The sequence below is a fragment of the Microtus ochrogaster genome (genome assembly GCF_000317375.1).
Source record: "Microtus ochrogaster isolate Prairie Vole_2 chromosome 14 unlocalized genomic scaffold, MicOch1.0 chr14_random_1, whole genome shotgun sequence".
Lineage (NCBI taxonomy): Eukaryota > Metazoa > Chordata > Mammalia > Rodentia > Cricetidae > Microtus > Microtus ochrogaster.
In genome coordinates this window covers 36,751,717-36,770,411 of record NW_004949096.1, presented here as the reverse complement: position 1 = coordinate 36,770,411, position 18,695 = coordinate 36,751,717, and the positions used below count along the sequence as shown (strand labels likewise).

The window sequence follows — 18,695 nt, the reverse complement described above, 5'->3', positions numbered from 1 at the left end:
GTGCATGTATATGTGATAGTTGTGTATGGTAGCTGTGTGCATGTATATGTGATAGTTGTGTATGGTAGCTGTGTGCATGTGTGTGTGATAGTTGTATATGGTAGCTGTGTGCACGTGTATGCAATGGCTGTGTAGAGTAGCCATGTACATGTGTGTGTGATAGTTGTGGTTAGTAGCCATGTACATGTGTGTGTAATAGTTGTGTAGATTATCCGTGTGTATGTGTGTGATAGTGTGTATGGTAACCATGTGCATGTGTGTGTGTGATACCTGTGTATAGTAGTTGTGTGCATGTGTGATGGACATATGCGGTAGTGCAGCCGGATCCTTGCTTTGCAAACCCACAAACTAGAGAAGATATTGCCTAACAACCACATCAGCACAGGAAACTCTCTGTCCTAATGTGTTAGCTCTGAGCAAAATACCTGGCATAAAGGCAAAGGCTCGCCATGCTGACCCCCACACACATTATTTACATTTACTTTCGCTCACCAAATTGTTTGTTTGGAAAAATGAATATAGTAGAAAATATAGACATGTTCATCAGAAAGATATTCTCCTGGAGTCATAAGGACTTTAGCTATGATGTATGGACATTACAAGAAAGAAGAAAAGAGGATCACGTTCTCAGGAGAAAAAGAGAGAGAGTGGGGGAACAAGAGGCTGGGCTCACTTGTGACCATCCTGTTTCCCCAGCCTGTGTCAGACAAGGCCAGCTCCTGCTCTCAGAACCATTTGCCTTAATGTAAATATTTTGAAGTCTTTCTTTTCCTGAACCTTTAACCTTGCTGGTAAATAGAGCACATACAGTAAATGATTTGTTTTCTGAGAACTAACTTTTGAGGAAATAGGAAGGGTGAAAAAGATTTTTTTAAGAATGAGCTAAGTGTCAGTCTCTTGCATGATTGACAACCTTTGCATTCTTTTTCAACTCTGCTTCAGAAAGCTCTGGGTCACCAAAACCAAAAAAGCTTAATTTTAACTTATGGAAATCATAATGATTAAAATGTGTAAATATACCCATTCAAAGAGAGCAAAGTCTGTAGGCAAAAGGTGAGGACATATTACCTGGAGACAGTCGCTGATGAAACAGCACAGAACTATACAAACAAAATTTAAAAAGAATCTAAGCTTTTGTTTTGTTCTTTTTTCAAAAAGTGAATAGGAAGAAATGAGCAATGTTGGGGCTGTTGCACACAACAGTAGCTCAAAGCTTCGCTCCCCATTGGTTCTGGTCTCCGGTCACTGTCTGGCTTCAGTCCTATCATAAATTCTGAGATTACAACAGAAGAGCAGACCGTAAGGCCCATTTTCAGTCCCAAAGGCATCAGCCTTCTCTCTCCAGGCAGGCGGCTGAAGGAGATTGCTGTCAAGCCATCCTGAAAGACTGTTGTGTGAGAACAGCAGGGTCCACCCCAAAACTAGATTACCCCACTAGCTTCTCCAGGAAGGCTTTCTTTATGTCTTCTACACAATTTAACTGTTCCTTGAGTATACACTTTCTTGACTTTCAAGATACAGGGAGGTGTTGTCAAAACACAAGATCCCTAATGTGCTTTGATGGGGAAAGGGCGCTTTGTAACTTCAGTCATGGTAAAGTTGCAGATGAGGGTGAGTCCAAAGGCCCCCCCCCCCAAACCAACTGGAGGCTCTGGGCCTCACTCTCTCCTCATCCCACAATGCACTTGCCCACCCGGCTAATTCTGGCAAGGTCAGTTTCTCAGACTGTTCCTGTTGGAAGGTAAACCGAGGGCATTGTAACTACATCCTTCAAGTCTTTGATGGAGGCAGAAGAGAAAAAGGAAGCAGAAAAGACGAAATGAGTCACTCCACCTTGTTTAAAGATGGATTGAACTAAACCACGATGTGTTAAAAACAGGCAGGTTGCCAGAAGTCTGAGCTATGCTCATCTTCATCCTTCTCCGTTTTTCCTTTCAGAACAGGCGGAAGACTCAGCTCCATTCCAAGTCTGCGTGTGGCATTTTTATCTGATTGACCTCCTCCTCTAAATCCTATCTTATCTCTGCTTGTAAATTCTCGGCCTCCTAGGTCCTGTTCTCCAGGTCCAGGAGCACAAAAGCGGGCAAGTCTGCCCTGCAGGAAAACTAGCTACTGTGAGGTCTCTGGGCCTCTGCAGGTCACTTAGAGAACAGGTCTGGGAGGACTCTGGCTTTGCCAGCAAACTATCTGTGCCCCCCAACAACCAGCCTCCCCACATAAAGCAGGTGAGAACTGCTGTAAGTGATGGAATCTTCTTTGGTTTTCTTACTCGTGGCCTTTCTTGTTGACATAGAATATCAGTCAGTGCAAAATTTCTGGACACTGCTAAGCTTGAGAAAGCCTTTGTAAGCCTGTGTTCATAAAATGCTTTTGTAATGGCTTGCAGGGAATGGGTTTGTTTAACAAGAAGGCTCAAAATGTTAGGTTAATTTGAAACAGCTGGATGATTATCTCCACTACCCCAGGCCCAAGGCAACCAAAAGGCAAGGTAGGAGTGGGCAATTCCCCCCTCCTGCCTGCCTGTAGGGACGGATGTCTGTAGGGAGAGAAGATCTGTACGTACTATAGGCTCCTATACTTACAAGCCTTATGTCCAAGCATAGTTGCAGGAAAGCTCCTTGTGGGGTGTCTTAAAGAAATCTTTTCCAGAAAGGACGTCAGTCTGAAACCTGTGTACTCGGGAGATGTTTACGTGGCCTGACAGGTGAGGCTGTTGTGGGAAAAGCTTGAAAAATGGGACCCCTTGTTTTTCTGAAGTCACAGCAATCACTGCTCAGAACTGAAACCACAAAGGACCAGAAAGCAAAACAAGGGGAACCGGAGGCTTTTCTGAAGAATTCCCTGTGCCCCTCGTGGCGTGTGGCAAGGTGACCCATGTTCCCGGTTCACCTTTAGGCTGTGTGCAGGTGGCCCATCTTAGAGCTGCCCAGGCCAAGCAAGGGTTGCAGCCAGAGCTGGCTCTGATAAGGAAACCCCTCCCAGGCAACTCCCACCAGTGCTAGCTGCCCGCTTTCCCCTCTTCAGCTGGGCTCAGAACAGAGAAGATCAAATCCAGTGTGCGCTCTGCACACTGAAAATCGGGAACTTGATCACTCTGGGCTGACGATGTGTTTTGAAAAAAGAGAGGAGAGGTGTTCTTTCCCTGAAAGTTCCCATCCACTGTTGAGTAAACACCATAAATCTATGGCGGGAGACAGGCTGCCTGTGCTCAGGTTACCTCCGGCTACAAGTTTAGCTTCAAGTTTTAATTCCCTGAACATGAGCAACGTTGTATTCCAGCACAGGTCTGATTGATTAATGAGGCAAGTTCGCCAACTTTGGGGTCAAAGAGCAGCTTCCCACCCCTTTCCCTTCTTTTCCTCCTGTGGCCCAGGAACCATTTTGGCAAATCCCCTCCATCTCTGCCCCCCATTAAATATGGGCAACAGGCTGCAGTAAAAGGCAGATAAACCCCTTTGTCTCTGGGCAGAGATGACCGCCGACAGAAAGAGGATTGATCCAGTCTACCCTGGGGAATCCAAAATGTCTCCTTATTAGCGCCAGTGGGAGTCATGTACACCTTGGCATTTGTCTGGGGGTCACAGAGGGTCTGTGGGAGACATCCAGGACCCCACTGACATTGCTTTATGCACAGAGCACTGGAGGGGTCCTGTTTGCAGGTAAAGTGACCAATGTTGCACCTTTGACACTGGCAGAGGTCACATTCTTGAGATGACCCAAATTGGTACCTGAGAAAAAGGGAGATTATCTTATCCAAATGATATCTGTACTCCAAATATGATGGCAGGTGCCTAGGATAATTCTGGTGTGGGGGTGGGTGAGCTGGCTTAGCATTTAACACATGATAGGCACCCTCACTAGAACTGCCACGGTGCTCCTGGGAATGGTTTTGGGGGCTCTGGAAGGGCCCCAAATGCTGAGTTCCTCATATGTGACGTCATTTGCTGGCAAGAGCGGCCCTGTGAGGTGGGTGGCGTTTTCTCCATGTTCTCCTGTGAAAGAGCTGAGGTGTATGGGGTGACGGAAGGAGCTCTACCGGCGAACCTCTGTCATCAACATCAGCTGAAACCCAAGTCTTGGGGCACCCCTGTGAGGATTTTCTTTATTCAGATTATTTGAGGCAGGAAGACCCACCCCAAATCTGGGCTTCTGGTGGTGGGCCATATAAAAGGACATGGAAAAAGAAAACTTTGATCTTTGCCTCTCTGGCCTCACATCCTCTGGCAAGACCATCTATCCTGTTTCTACGACATTTCTTCACCAACATTAGAACTGATTTCTTTGGGATTCCAGTACAGACTGAAGCCAGTGTCTCTCCAGGACTCCACATCGAGTCCTTGAGCTATCCAGCCTCATGGACTGAACAGATGCATGATTCTGAGCCTTTCCAGTGTGAAAAGGCCATTGCTGGACTACCTGGACGGCATCTTGTAAGCAAGCTAACAAATCCCATACAGACTCTAGGCTTTGGAGAACCCTGACTTTGAGTTCAACATTAGTAACAAATAAGTGCACGTTCACTGCCTGCTACTAGTTCGCGCGCGTGCACACACACACACACACACACGCCCCACCCCTTGTCTGCACTTGTATTAACACTGGATGCACCTTCAGTAGAACCTGAATTGGTCCAAACTGTAGAGATTCAGAATATAAATTCCCCATGTTGTCAAGGCATTCCAGAACCAAACTTTCAAGTGAGCTTTGATTTTTCACAGTGGCCAGCTGGTAATGTCCTTAGATGTGTAGGCCCTTTTGTCTATCACAGCCGCTCTACCATGCCATGTAGCATAACAGCAGCCAGTGGTGATGCACAGAGGAGAACCACTGTGCTCTGATAAGACGTTATTAAATAATAAACGGGTAACCTAGTCATTTGGGGCAATGGGCAATAGTTTGAGACCCCATCGTTTTCATCTTAAGACATCGTTCAAAGTAATACCACAGCCCTAGCATTTTAGACATAGGGTCTGTCCAACCTACCAGAAGTGAAACTGGGATGGGGGTAGGGGACGAGTGTCCTTGTAGGCAGGCAGAAGTATGGGGACACTTACCACTTACCTTCCAGGTAGCCCAGGCCCAGCAGTCTAGGAGAACCATGATGTGAGAGCCTGGTTCCAGTGCCTTATGTACCTAGCCTGCTTCCTAAACCTGCCTCTACGGGGTCCATGTAGCAAAGACATCCAGCCACCTCTCACGACAGTGAGCAGACCTGATAACAGGCAGGCAAGGGTCAGAAGGGTCAGTTCACAGTGCCGCCCTGACTCACTTTCCCCTTTGGTAAATGGGGGAGAAGATCGTTCCTTGCCCCATGGAGATATAGGGGAAAAGAGAAGAAGGGCCTGGATAAGGCTAGCCCCCAGGGAAGGGGCCTCCATGCTGAGGTGCCAGGAAAGGCTTTTGCCATCTGTCCATGCCTCGGAACGATGTCAGATCATAAGGGAGCTTGGCAAGCTACGTAAAAGGGACCTTGACTCACTTCATGGTAAGCAGCCTAGCGCGCTGGTTCAGATTCTGGTGCCCTGAGGACCGCGTTCAGGTTCAATCACATCCCGCATGCCAGGTGCGGCCCTCAGCTCTCCTGTGTTACTCACACACACACACAGCTTTCTAGAAAGGTCCAAACTCCTCACTATTTAGGGATGGGGAAACTGAGGCACTGAACTGAAGCCTTGCCACAATAAGTGGAGGAAAGTAAGACCTGGTGGTAGGATTAGAACCTGGCAGGTGAATGCCTGAGTTTTCCCGCCTAACCACTGGAGCCAGGACACAGCACATGCTAGGTCTTGGCAGGTCTGCTACTTGGCTGGACAGGGAGGCGCTCTGAGTGTGGAGGAAACTGAGGCAAGGCCAAGCCTTCCTCTTTCTCTGGGATATGCCTGTGCCTCCCGTACCAGCTGCTCTGAGAATGACAGAGTTGAGCCATTGGTCCCCCTTAGACCCCTAATTCCCCAAAGCCCTTGGATGTTTAAAGGCGGATGGAAGGAGAACCTGGGGTTGCACTGTGCACAGGTCAGCAGAGGAGGAGGCTCCAACACTGGCTAGAGATGGACACTGTGTCCTTGTTATCATCGTTGTGCCCTTGAAATGAGAAGGCGAGTTGCTAGAAAAACAAATGGGCCCCCAGCCCCTGGGTCCTGATGGAAGCTCTGTCTGCCTGCTTCCCAGGCCTGGGAACTGGGACTCTGTGAGTAGAGCTGTGCCCCCCACTGGGAAGTGAGAGCCTATCTCAGTTCCTCATTTGAGGCACACCCAAATTCCCAAGGCAGTTAAAAGCCTCAAGTTGCTCAACTGTGTCAGGGAAAGTCTGGGCCGTCGCTTCTGGCATAGTGGCTGGACCCAGGCTTTGGGGAGCAGAGTCTGGGCTGTCTGGCCTCGGAGGTGTTAGGCACACACTGCCCGTGTCCCACAGTGCACATGGGGGAAGGCGCTGTGATTCTGATGGCCAAGGGACAGCACTCTCCGTTTGTCATTGGCGCCTTCGGGAACTAAATCTGAAGACCGGTTTTGACTGTTGTAACCAAGCAAGCTGAAGGAAGCCAAGGACACCCCCTCCCTTTATTCCGGGACTTTTTTTTTCTCCGTTAAGAGAAGCCATTTCCGTAAGCAAGGGCTGTATGACCAAATGTACCTCACCTCTCCCTCCCCCACACCACACCCTGTCATTCAGGCTGGGATGAAATGAGCCAACAAGAAACGTTTCAAGTCCACCTAGGTTTTTTTCAGCATCTTTTGAGCGACATCTGCTTGGGACACCTGTGGCCCAAGACCTGTCTACCAGTTCTACCCTTACCCCCCCCACACACACACATACACATCCTGTGACTTAAATTCTTCAGTGGCCTGTGGCCCTCCAGCCACTCAAGAGCCTTTAGCGATTCCTACTCAGGATCTGAAAGTTGATGAGAGTCAGTGCTTCTTCACAGGAGCTCACTCTAGATAGGTGCCCGGCAGCCCAGATTGTTCCGATAATTGGCCTGGTCCTGTTCCCAGCATGCACTGCAGCTGGCATGGCAGGTACTCCTTCCCTTTGGCCTTATAGGCTAGTAACCCCGCAGATTCCCAAGTGGTACAGGCTGAGAGTCGGCACATCGGAACAGATGCGGATGAACCCAGGGGTCGGGGTGGGGCTGGGGTCTGGCCCAGGGGATTTTAGGGTTCCAGGCTGGGGGATTTGGAGGCTGTTTCCCAGCAGGAGGCTGTCCGAACTCCTCCTGGGATTTCCCCATGGCCTAACCCACTTGGTTCCTCTAGCGTTAGTTCTTTTTCCTGCTGAGTACCCTTCTTTCCCATGCTGCCCGCACATCTTGGAAGATTCCAGTGGCACAAGTATTTGCTGTTAGAGTTCAGGAGGCTGAAACAACTTTACTAGCAAAAGTCAAGGTGCCTGGGGTGCCAGAGGGTAACTTTTGTTCCTTCCTCTTTGGTTTTTCCAGGCTGCCAGCAGTCCTTGGGGACCCTTCCTCCGTCTTAGAGAACGGCTGTGATATTCACCTCCGCCTTGCCTCCTCTAGCCTCTTGTCTCCATTTTATGAGGACCTGGATGATAACGAAATTGTGTTTCGGGACCAGAGATGGCAAGGTGATCTCTTCAGCTCCAAGTCCTTTGCTACATAGAGTAATAACTCTGGGTTCTGGGAAAACCTCGTATAGTGAATTCCAGACCAGCCCGGGCTAAGAGTGAAAACCTATCTCAAGTAAAATAATACAACAAAACAAAATTTAGTAAATTCACAGATAACTCAAGTATTTCAAAGACTTTTAAACTGTGGACCCCTTTGGGAAGTGTCCTGACATCGTTGGATAAAGAAAACAAAAAAAGCCAAGATACATGGTGTGGTTAAAATTATTTTTTGTGTTTTGATTTTTGCTTTGTTTGAAAGAGGGTCTCCTGCCTCTCCATCCGTGTGCTGAGATTACAGGTGTGAACATACCATCCAGTCCAGCTGAGAAAGTGTGTTTTAGTTATGTTAATATTGCTGTGTTTACATGTTAATTTGTACAGCATATATCATGTTATATGCTATATTATAATATACAATATATTATATGTGTTACAATATAATATATAATAATAAGATGTTAATATAACAATATGACCAAGACAACTTATTAAAATGAAGGGTTCCTTGGGGATCACAGTTCCAGAGGGATAGGAGTCTGTCCCTGCCATGGTGAGGAAGCGTGGCAGCAGGCAGACATGACATTAAGACAGCTTCGAGCTCACATCTTAAACCACAAGCAGGAAGCAGAGAGCAAACTGGGAATGGTGCACTGCTCTGAAATCTCAAAACCTACCCCCAGTGGCATATGTCTGCCTGCAAGGTCACACCCTCCTGAGCCTCCCATCAACAGGGACCAAGTATTCAAATACCAGAGACTATGGAGAGCATTTAGCATTCAAACCACCACAGTATGGTTGTCACCTAGTAAGATACAGAGTTTGGGCAGCTGATTGTGTATCATCTATATGTTTCTCTGTATGTGGTGTGTATGTCTATGTGTGTCTGTGTATGTTTCTGTGTAGGTGTGCTTGTATGTGTGTATTTCTGTATATGTGTGTATGTCTGGGAGGGGGGCTGATAGCAAAGATAACACAATCCAGGAGAAGTGGTTGGAGCAGAAGGAGTATGAACCATCATATCCAAGTTCCTCCAGAAGCAGCTTGAGAGTTGAGGGTTGACAAAGACACAAGGCCTCCAACCAGCAGCTCTTGATCTTCTGCTAGGTGGGCAACCATCCTGGTGTACTCCGGGCTTAGGATCTCCTGGGATGAAGGACTTTTGGCACTAAAGTCAGATCAACCCTGGGGAAACCTTGATGTCTGTATCCCAGGTTTTCCCTCTAGAACTCTGTGGCTCTGAAGGGACACCACTCCCCCTTGTCTGGAGCCTGGATCACGGGGTAGGTGCCCCCTTTTGGTTATTTTTGGTGCGTCTGTGGTGGTGGCGATGGTGTATGTGTATGTGTTTACCCGGGGGGTGGGGTGGGGGTTGCTCTCTCTCTTAGAATAGAGGCCAGAAGTTTTCCTGGATTTTGGACTGGGAGGTGGAAAGCAAACACTTAAAAACCTTTAGGGTTTAATGAGAACAGGATTTTATTTTAACAGTAAATTATAATATTTGACAAAATGCAGACACATTGCTTCTCAGAGCTGGAACTGGGTCAGTGTGGAAAGTATTCTTTCTCCAGGGGACCCAGCACTGGAATAAGTGTGAATTACAGAGAGAATTCCCTTGATCTGGAGATGACTCAGTGAAGACTGTGGTGGCATTGTCTCATCACCAGGGACACCTAGGTGAAGAGGTGAGCATCTGGAGGGAGAGTTCTCGGGGTGTCAACCTCTGGAGCCTCCATTATGATTGTTCATCTTCTTAGTTGAGCAGGGTTTAGAATCACCGTGGAACCACATCTCTGTGTGTGCCCGTGAGAGTATTGACAGACAGAATGAACCAAGAAAGGAGGACTCACCCTGGATGTGGGTGACATCATCTCATGGGCTGGGGTCCCAGAGTTATTTACCAGATGATGAAGAAGATGATAGCCTTTATTAAGAATTTGTAGGAGATCTTTATTTATGCTTAGTGTAAATCCTTTATTGACTAAACAGGTTTTGAATATTTTCACACCATCTATTATTTTGTTGATATGATCAGTTTATCACTTAAATTTTGTGATCAGTAAGCTGGGTGGTGGTGGCGCACGCCTTTAATCCCAGCACTCGGGAGGCAGAGGCAGGCGGATCTCTGTGAGTTCGAGGCCAGCCTGGTCTATATAAGCTAGATCCAGGACAGGCTCCAAAAGCCACAGAGAAACCCTGTCTCGAAAAACCAAAACAAAAAACAAAAAAAAAAAAACCAAAACAAACAAACAAAAAAAACAAATTGTGACTAGTGTTTTTTCATGTTCTAAGAGGTCTTTGCCTGCCCCGAGACTTCCAAGACTGCCCAGGTCTTCTTCTGTTTGTTTTATAGCTTGGGACTTTTACTTCTAAGTTTGTGTTGTTTAATTCTCTCTTGAAGATTTAAAAGTTTTACTATTATTTTAGGTTTTATTGTCTCATCAGCTCCAGAACTTCCTTTGATTCTTTAAAAATACATTGCTAAGAAAGTGGGGACTAGAGAGGATAATGGAACACATGTGGTAAGGGAGTAGATGGGAGACTGTGGGGGAAGGAGAGGAACCAGCTGGAGGAGGGGAGGCACTGGAGCAAACAGTGGGGGAGGGGGGCAAGTGAGAGCAAAGCATAATGCATATGATCATATAAATGAAAATGCCACAATGAAACAATGAACACACACACACACACACTCCTATACATCCATTGCTATCTGGCAATTCTCCATCTGCTCACTCATTATGGCTATGTTTTCTCTTCTGTCCTCTGAACATATAATTGCTACTTAAAGGTTTTTACAGGGCTGGACAATTAGTTCAGCACTAGAGCAGCCGTCTACCATGTGCAACGCCCTGGATTTAAACCTAAGCATCAAGGGAAAGCAGGCACTCTTTTCCATCTAACACATGATATACTTAGGCTTTTGTGGCACTGTTTTCCATTTCAATACAAAGCACTTTAAAATTTTTTCTTGCACCAGGCCGCGGTAGCACACGCCTTTAATCCCAGCACTCGGGAGGCAGAGGCAGGCGGATCTTTGTGAGTTCAAGGCCAGCCTGGTCTACAAGAGCTAGTTCCTGGAGAGGCTCCAAAGCTACATAGAAACCCTGTCTTGAAAAAAAAAATTCTTGCCTGTCTAAAACTTCCGTTGATATTGTTTCTCATAATGGTTTCAGAGATTCTGGATTCTGTCTTTCTTTGACAACATCAGGTGGTTATTGATGGACCATCACTTCAAAGTTGTAGAAGTTTGGCTTTGTATTCTTTAATGTAGCCTTGTTGAACATTTTCCCTTAGATGGAAAGAAAAAATTTAATCCTTGGGACGTGGTCTTTGCTCCTTAGTATGATGTGCCCTAGGATTTTGTGACTTCCCTGGGGCATTTTAAAGGCTCTTTTGGAAAAGTTGGCAGGATTCAAACTCTTAAGTATTCTTAACTAGGCAGGAGAGAAAATTTCTACTCACCTTTAAAACCTCTAGGATGTAGTTACTCACATTGGCGTCAATTTGTTGGCAGAGGCTGCTCATTCGCTCTCCGCCACCCAGACTCAAAATAACCACACAGAAACTGTATTAATTAATCTTGCTTGACCAATCACTTAGGCATATTGTTAGCTAGCTCTTATATCTTAATTAACCCATCTCTATTCAGACATTTTTATACTTTGCGTGAATATACAATACAGTTCCTCATAATTCAAGCCTTAAGTACCATTACTTTGGTGTTGGACTTGTATCCTTTTTTTTCTTTTTCTCATGGAGACACTGGTGTCCTCCTGCCCTTTGGGAACATTTCTTGAAAGTGAAATTCATTTTTGATAGACCCAGACTTGCAAATGTCATTCTTACTGATAAGTGGTACTGGTGATAGGATGCTGGAGTCTCCTAGGGAGAGTTGGTCTGATGAGTTCTTGGTGGTCCTGGGCACTGTGGACAGTGAATGAGAAAATCTCTAAACAGCACGACTTCTTCCTTGCCTCTGTCCTGTCCATAAACACTGATAGAAGCCCAAAGATATAAAAGAGGTGCCCAGAGTCCCACAGACTGACTCCCACTGTGAGTGCAGAGATCAAAACCAACATCAGACTGTGCTCTGAGCTCAGCTGCTCCTTCTGTCTGGAGTGATTCTGAGATCCACCATGTTCCAGAAAGGAAAGAGGAGGAGAGGTGGGAGTGGTTCAGCAGTTAGGAGCACATGCTGCCCTTCCAGGGGATTGGAGTTTGGTCCCCAACATCCACATCAGTGGGCCCATGACCACCTGTAATTCCTGTTGCAGGAAGTCAAATGCCTTTTGGCCTCCTTGGGCATTGGCATGCATATGTCATTTACACACACACAAATAAGTAAAGAAAGACTTTTTAAGAAGAAAAAGAACTGGTTGGTGTTATCCTATACCTTCAATCCTAGCACTCAGGAGGCAGAGACAGGCAGATCTCTGTATGTTCAAGGTCAGCCTGGTCTATAGAACAAATTCCAGGGCAGCCAGGGCTACACAGAGAAACCCTGTCTTGAAAAACTGAAAGGAAGGAAGGAAGAAAGGAAGGAAAGAAGGAAGGAAGGAAGGAAGGAAGGAAGGAAGGAAGGAAGGAAGGAAGAAGGAAGGACAGAATGAAGGAAGGAGACACATTTGGGGAGAGGATTTGAAGCTGAATGGACTGTCAAGGTCTTTCACAATATTCTTTCATTAACTAAGCTGTTCTAGTTTCATGTCTCTTGCTGTGATAAAATATCTTGGCCAAAAGCAGTTTAGGAAAGGAAAGGGTTTCTTTGACTTCCAATTCCATGTCAAGGTGGAAGGAATTAAAACAGCTAGTCACATCTCATCCGAGAACAAAGAGAAATGAAGGCACACATTGCTTCTGTTGGCTTGCTGGTCTGTCCACTGCCCTTCCTTCACTCTTAGCTGGCTCAGGGCCCAGCAGGTAAAACCGTGCTGCCCACATTCAATCAGGGAGGGTCCTCTCACCTCAAGACAGGTTATGTGCACAAGCCAACCTGATCTAACAATCCATTATGGAGACTCTTCCAAGGTGTGCCCTAGATTGTGTCCCGTTGACGCCTGAAACAAATTATCGAAACATCATCATACTTGTCTGTTCAGATCTGAAGACATGAAATGTATTTTTCTTTCATTTCAGATCTTCAAATAAAATGATGTGAAGATCCGAATGCTTTGGACCTATAGTTTAGAGGTAGAAAATCTGCAGACTCTGAAGCCAGCCCATCTGAATGTCATCTTCAGATCTGTCTGTGAGAATCACTACAGCTTCCACTTCCTCACTGAATGAGTCTGCTTCAGTCCCAGCTCCAACACACATGAGCTCTACAACCTTGTCTAGTCTTCCTGGGACCCACGTTCCTCATCTGTTAAATACAGCTGTTAGTATTTTAGCTATTGCATATTGTTGGCAGAAGTTTCTGTTCCATCTGCGAGCTTCCAAATAACCACACAGAGACTTATTATTAATTATAGATGCTCAGCCAATAGCATAGGCTGGTTACTAACTAGCTCTTATGACTTATATTAGCTCATATTTCTTATCTACGCTCTACCACGTGGCAATTCATTTTTCAGCACAGCAAGTTCATCTTGCCTCTCTCCCTGTCCCCTGGTGACTCTGCCCTTCTTCACCCCCAGGCTTCCTTTTTTCCTGTCCACAAGTCCTGCCTAACCTCTTCCTGCTCTCTATTAAATCAATGAGAGCACACATCTTCACAGTGTACAAAAGGATTATTCCACCACAGTACATAAAATTCTGAAGTAATTCTTTCATGCAGAAAACAGGATATACATGTGCATTGTTGCTTTTATATAATTATAATTTTGCTTGATTCCCTTTGTTCATTGTACAATCCTATTTCCAAAGAAAATAAACTCCAGTTTACTAATAGGAGGAGAGGCCTACCTAGATCCACCTCTGACCCATCCAGCCCTGGCCAGCACATACCTTCACTTATCTTGCTTGTGCTACACACGATTGCCCAGCTGTCTAGGTGGGGATGTTGGAGCACACTTATTTACCAGATTGGTCTGGGCCACTGCATTGTCTTTCATTGATAAGATGTCTATGTAATTCCTTTTCATTGGCACTAACCATGGCTCTTTTTTGTTTGTGTTATCGTTTCTCCGAGATAGGGTCTTATACTATAGCTCAGGTGGGCCTAGAACTTACTATGCAGTCCCTGCAGACCTCAGATCCATGGAAATCTTCCTGTATCACCTTCCCAAGTGTTTGAGTTAAGTCATGAGCCAGCCATCGTCCCCAGCTTCTGTTCTTCTGTTGTAGTTACAATTTTGGAAAATAAATATGTTCACATTCTAAAGTTCAAGTACAGCCCTGAACGCTTGTCTTGAAGGCTTGTTTTTTTCTTTCTTTCTTTTTTTCCCTATGAGCTTTACTCTCACGCTCACTTCCTGCCAGCCGCACACTTTGAATCAGGAGAAATGCTTGGAATCTGGAAAGCTCCATGAGGGCCAATCAGAGCAGACCTGATTCCCCTGAAGTTTCCTTTCCTAAATCCAGTGAGTTTTTCCCTCTTTCCTGAAGTTCTAGGATTTCTATGGAAAGAAAAATAAATCTTCATTCTGCATAGGCCCCTTTGGGTTCAAGAGGCTGCTTGAGCCTCTGTAGGTAGCGGCACTAAGGCCGAGAACCTCCTACCTACTTTGACCTTGGCGTTCTCATTTGGGAAGTGCCCAGTCTGTGGCTCCAACAGGGTGCTTTCTATAGCCAGGAGCCTGACTAGCTACACTTGCCACAGATGCTCATGGCGGGAGTGGAAGTGTGTGGTAGAAGTGAGGAACCATGTCAGCCCCATGGAACTGTGTCTTGCCTGTGTCCTACCCAGGGGCAGATCCATGGTGCCTGTGACAAGTGTCCTACGCACTTGTCACAGGCTGAGCCCGATCTAGAAGATACTGAAGGCCTCCTGAGACTCTTTCTCAGCAGACAGTCAACACTCTATTTTAAAAGTCATGCCAGATTCCACATGGTATTTCTTCATCTCCTCCTAAGACCCCCAAGACCCTCCCTGAGGACACAGTGTTGTGGGATATTTGATCACTGAGATTGAGTAATTAAATAAAATCAACAAACCTTAGGTCAAGAGGTCGAACCAGCAACTACTTGATGTGAATTCTAGTTGGTCTTAATAATAAAAACCCAGAGTCAGATATTCGGGGTGAAAGCTGAAAGATCAGAGAAGCAGAGCAGCCAGCTTACCTCTACGAAATCCTCAGACCCATGGGGGCAAGATCCTGTCTCTACGAATCCTCAGATTGAATGCCTTGAGCTTCTGTCTTCTCCCACCTTGTATTCCTTTCTCCGCCCAGCCACATCCCTTCCTGTCTCCACCTCCCTAGTGCTGGGATTAAAGATGTGTGATTCCCAAGTACTGGGACTGAAGGTGTGAACCACCACTGCCTAACTCGGTTTCTCTTTTAGACTGGATCAGTCCCCTGTAACCCAGGATGGCCTTAAACTCACAGAGATCCATCTCTGCACCCACCTTCTGAGCCTCAGTTTCTCCTCAGAGGGACTGAGGATTCTGGTGGCACAGTCACTTTCAATCTCTTCATTGTGTTCCCAGGCTGTGTGGATGGTGGGTCACCCCTTCCCCTGTCCTGACTTCCCAATATCCAAGCTCTTTCTCGCCTTCTCTTCTTTACAGTCTGTATTTTTCCAAAGGCTGGGAAATAAAAATGTCTGATTGATAAATGAGTCCAGTTAGCTGGAAGGATGACGCTGGTCCATTTTAATTTCTTGTTTGCTTTTCTCTCTTTCCAAAATCCATGCAATAAATGTCCATCAGGTTTGCAATCAGAAGAAGAATGCCCAATAAAAAGCCAACCGGAACCCCAAGGTTGTATATTTCAATTGGCTAAGGACCTAACCTCCAAGCTTCTGTCCTCCTATGGTTGCTGGACACTACACCCCAGATGATGACATTACAGAGGGTCACCTCTGCCAGGAGCTACAGGCCTGTAGGGACACACAGAGTAAACTTGGCTCTTGTACTTTGGGAGCCCAGTGCCAGCCTCTAAATCTTCAAGCTGCAGTTATTCTCTAGGTTGGGGTTCCTACCAGCTGGCACCCACGCATACAAGACCCTCCGGTGTTCCACACAGCTGCCCAACTGCCTGTTTTATCTTCACACGGGAGCACCCGGTCCCTCCCTCCTCCCTCACAGCAGCAGGGTCATCTCCCTGGGGTATACTTTGTGTGTCATGTTGCCTGCTTCTTGGTAGCTCATCAAGCCTCTCTGATCTGAGTCTCTTGGTCTCTAAGTACAGCCTTTGACGAATGGTTTTATTTCTTTTTAACTACACATTAAAAAAAAACCATAAAAATGGATGTCTCCTATCAGATTACTATGGCAATATAGAGATGCGGATCAATTCCAACAAAAAATCAAATCTTTAATGGAATAGTTATTTCTCTCCTGGGCCTATTGACAGAAGCACTTCTGTGGGTGTATGGATGTTGGGGGGAGGGTGGTGCCCCTCCAGTCTTGGCAGGGACTCAGGACTTGAGTGACAGACACTGGAGGGGTAGCATGAATTTGAGCTGGGGGAACAGAGAGTGGTGGTGGGGTGGGAGGAGAGGGCATGTGAGCTAACAAACCCTGCCCTGGTGCGAGCTGATTTAGCATCCACCCCTCATCCTGAGCAATTTAGCGACGGGCTCTGCTTGTGTGGGGGAGACAGGTGGGCCTGGGGCGCCTGCTGGCCAGCCTGGCCCTGGGTGTGGCTTACTCTAATCATTGCTGTGAGAAAGAAGCAAAAGCAGGGAAGAGGGGTTTATTTTGGTGCCCGATTTAAGAAAGCTTCCACGTACATCATGGTGGGGCAAGGGTGTGGGCAGCTGGTCACAGGAGGTCAGGCCCTCAGACAGCAGGGAGATGTGTTCACTTTCCCTTCTTCAGTCCAGCACCCCAGCCCAGAGCCTGGTGCCACAGTTAGAAGGGTTTTTTTTTTTTCACCTCAACTAACTCAATGTAAATTATTTTTAGATTTATTACACTTTTATGTGTTTGAATATTTTGCTTGCATGTTTGTCTGTGCATGCTAGACACGCACTGAAGTCAGAAGTGAGCATTAGAACCCTTGAAGCAGGAGTTAAGGATAGCTGTGAACCACCAGGAGGATCCTGGGAATTGAACCCAGGTCCTCTGTAAGAACAAGCAGCGCTCTTAACCACTGAGCCTTCTCTCCAGCCCACAACTAGCTCAATCTAAAAAATCCCTCCACAGATGTGCCAAGAGGATTGTTTCTATGGTAATTCTTTTTTTTTTTTTGTTTCTCTGTGGTTTTGGAGCCTGTCCTGGAACTAGCTCTTGTAGACCAGGCTGGTCTCGAACTCACAGAGATCCGCCTGCCTCTGCCTCCCGAGTGTTGGGATTGTTGGCGTGCGCCACCACCGCCCGGTTTATGGTAATTCTTTTTTGTTTGTTTGTTTGTTTTGTTTTTCAAGACAGGGTTTCTCTGGGTAACAACCTTGGCTGTCCTGGAACTTGCTCTTATAAACCAGGCTGGCCTTGAACTCACAGAGATTCACCTACCTCTGCCTCCGGAGTGCTGGGATTAAAAGCGTGCACCACTACTGCCTGGCCTCTATGGTAATTCTTAACCTCATCGAGTTTTCAGTGAAGATTAGCCATTGTATATGGAGAAAGTATTGTCTTAGGTGTACCGCCATCCTGACTGCATAGGGTTTCGAGACAATGGCATGCTCCCTGCTGCTAGTTGCTTATAATATGGGCCATTTATCATGGCTTGTAGTAAGGGGTCAATGTCAAGTGGCCATCACTGGCGATAGCCTTGCTGACAGAATCCCAAGCTGGCACAGAAGAACACATAGTGAAAGGGAGTGCATGTGTGTGTGTAGGGGGGGTCGCGCGCACGTATGTGTGTGTGTGCATGTGTGTGTGTGTGTGTGTGTGTTATGACTACTCTGATGTCTTCATCCTAATTTTCTCTTAGCCATTCTACCTGCAAACACTGTATTTCCACGAAGCTTCTGCCGTCCTCATACTTTGCGATGATGATCAAACTCCAGCGAGATTTTCAGAGGTGTCCATCACTCATATACATGCAATTTTAAAAATGTAATTTAAAAGAATTGTTTTCCTCGTGAGTGTACATTCTGAGGCTGGGAGTTAAGTGTTCTAACAGTGAAGAGTCTGGACAGTGGAGAATGAATCAGGCCTCTAGGGAAGTGTCTGACAGTGGAGGGCAAGAATCAGGCTTCTCACGGTTACAGTGGGATTGACAGACAAGGAGGAGGCCGGGATTGTTCACGCGGCGGCGGCTCAGGGTTAGAGAAATCAGTATGGAGTCAACTTTAGCTTCCCACAGATACTGATGGGTACACAAAGTATTCAGATAGTTTGTGTAGACACAGATATTTCCTTATTCTGTCAGCTGGGGAGGGGGAGGCTGAAAACAGTCTTACTACAATAACAAAGAACACACATTTCCAGACCGTGTGTTCTCATTTTTACTGTATGTGTGTGGATGTTTTGCCTGTTTGTACTTCCATGCACCACACGCATGCAGTGTCCTCAGAGTCCAGAAGGGGGTGTCAGACCCCTGGAGTTACAGATGGCTGTGAGTTGCAGTGTGTGCTAAGAATTGAACCTGAGTTCTCTGCAAAAGTCACTAGGGTTCTTAACAACTGTGCCGTCCCTCCAGCCCCTTATGTCCAGACTTGAGTTTACAATACCAGCCTTAACACCACTTCATATACCATAGCTGACCCGAGGACAAGCAGAGCATAAACAGTTGGAGTGTGGTATACACTTGAGGGTCCCAGGAAGAGAGTAGAAAAACAAGCAGCAACACACGTCAGGGGGCACAACAGCCACTGGAGTTTTCAGCAGCGGGAGACAGAGTAATTTGAGCAGTTATGTGGTGTATAGGCGAAGTAACTCAAGTACAAATTAGCATGCACGACCTCACACTGAGCTGGATAGCTAACTACAGATAGATCTGATTAAAGGAATGGAGGCACATAGAAGAATCTCTAGTTTGCAACAGAATTTCAAATAATTTACAAACATTCCACCCTTCTAGGT

General features: G+C 46.3%; 1 long non-coding RNA gene across 2 annotated transcripts in view; it reads left to right on the top strand.

Annotated features, from left to right (window-relative positions):
- Positions 1-13,917, top strand: part of LOC106144267 — a 74,935-nt gene extending 61,018 nt beyond the window's left edge. The window contains exons 3-4 of one of the 2 annotated variants that reach the window (XR_003378440.1): positions 7,437-7,582; positions 12,758-13,917. This is a non-coding gene — a long non-coding RNA (uncharacterized LOC106144267). Of the gene's footprint in view, positions 1-7,436; positions 7,832-12,757 lie in introns of those variants that run through there. The other variant, XR_001229336.2, reaches the window with a different exon arrangement.
- Positions 13,918-18,695: the final 4,778 nt, after the last annotated feature.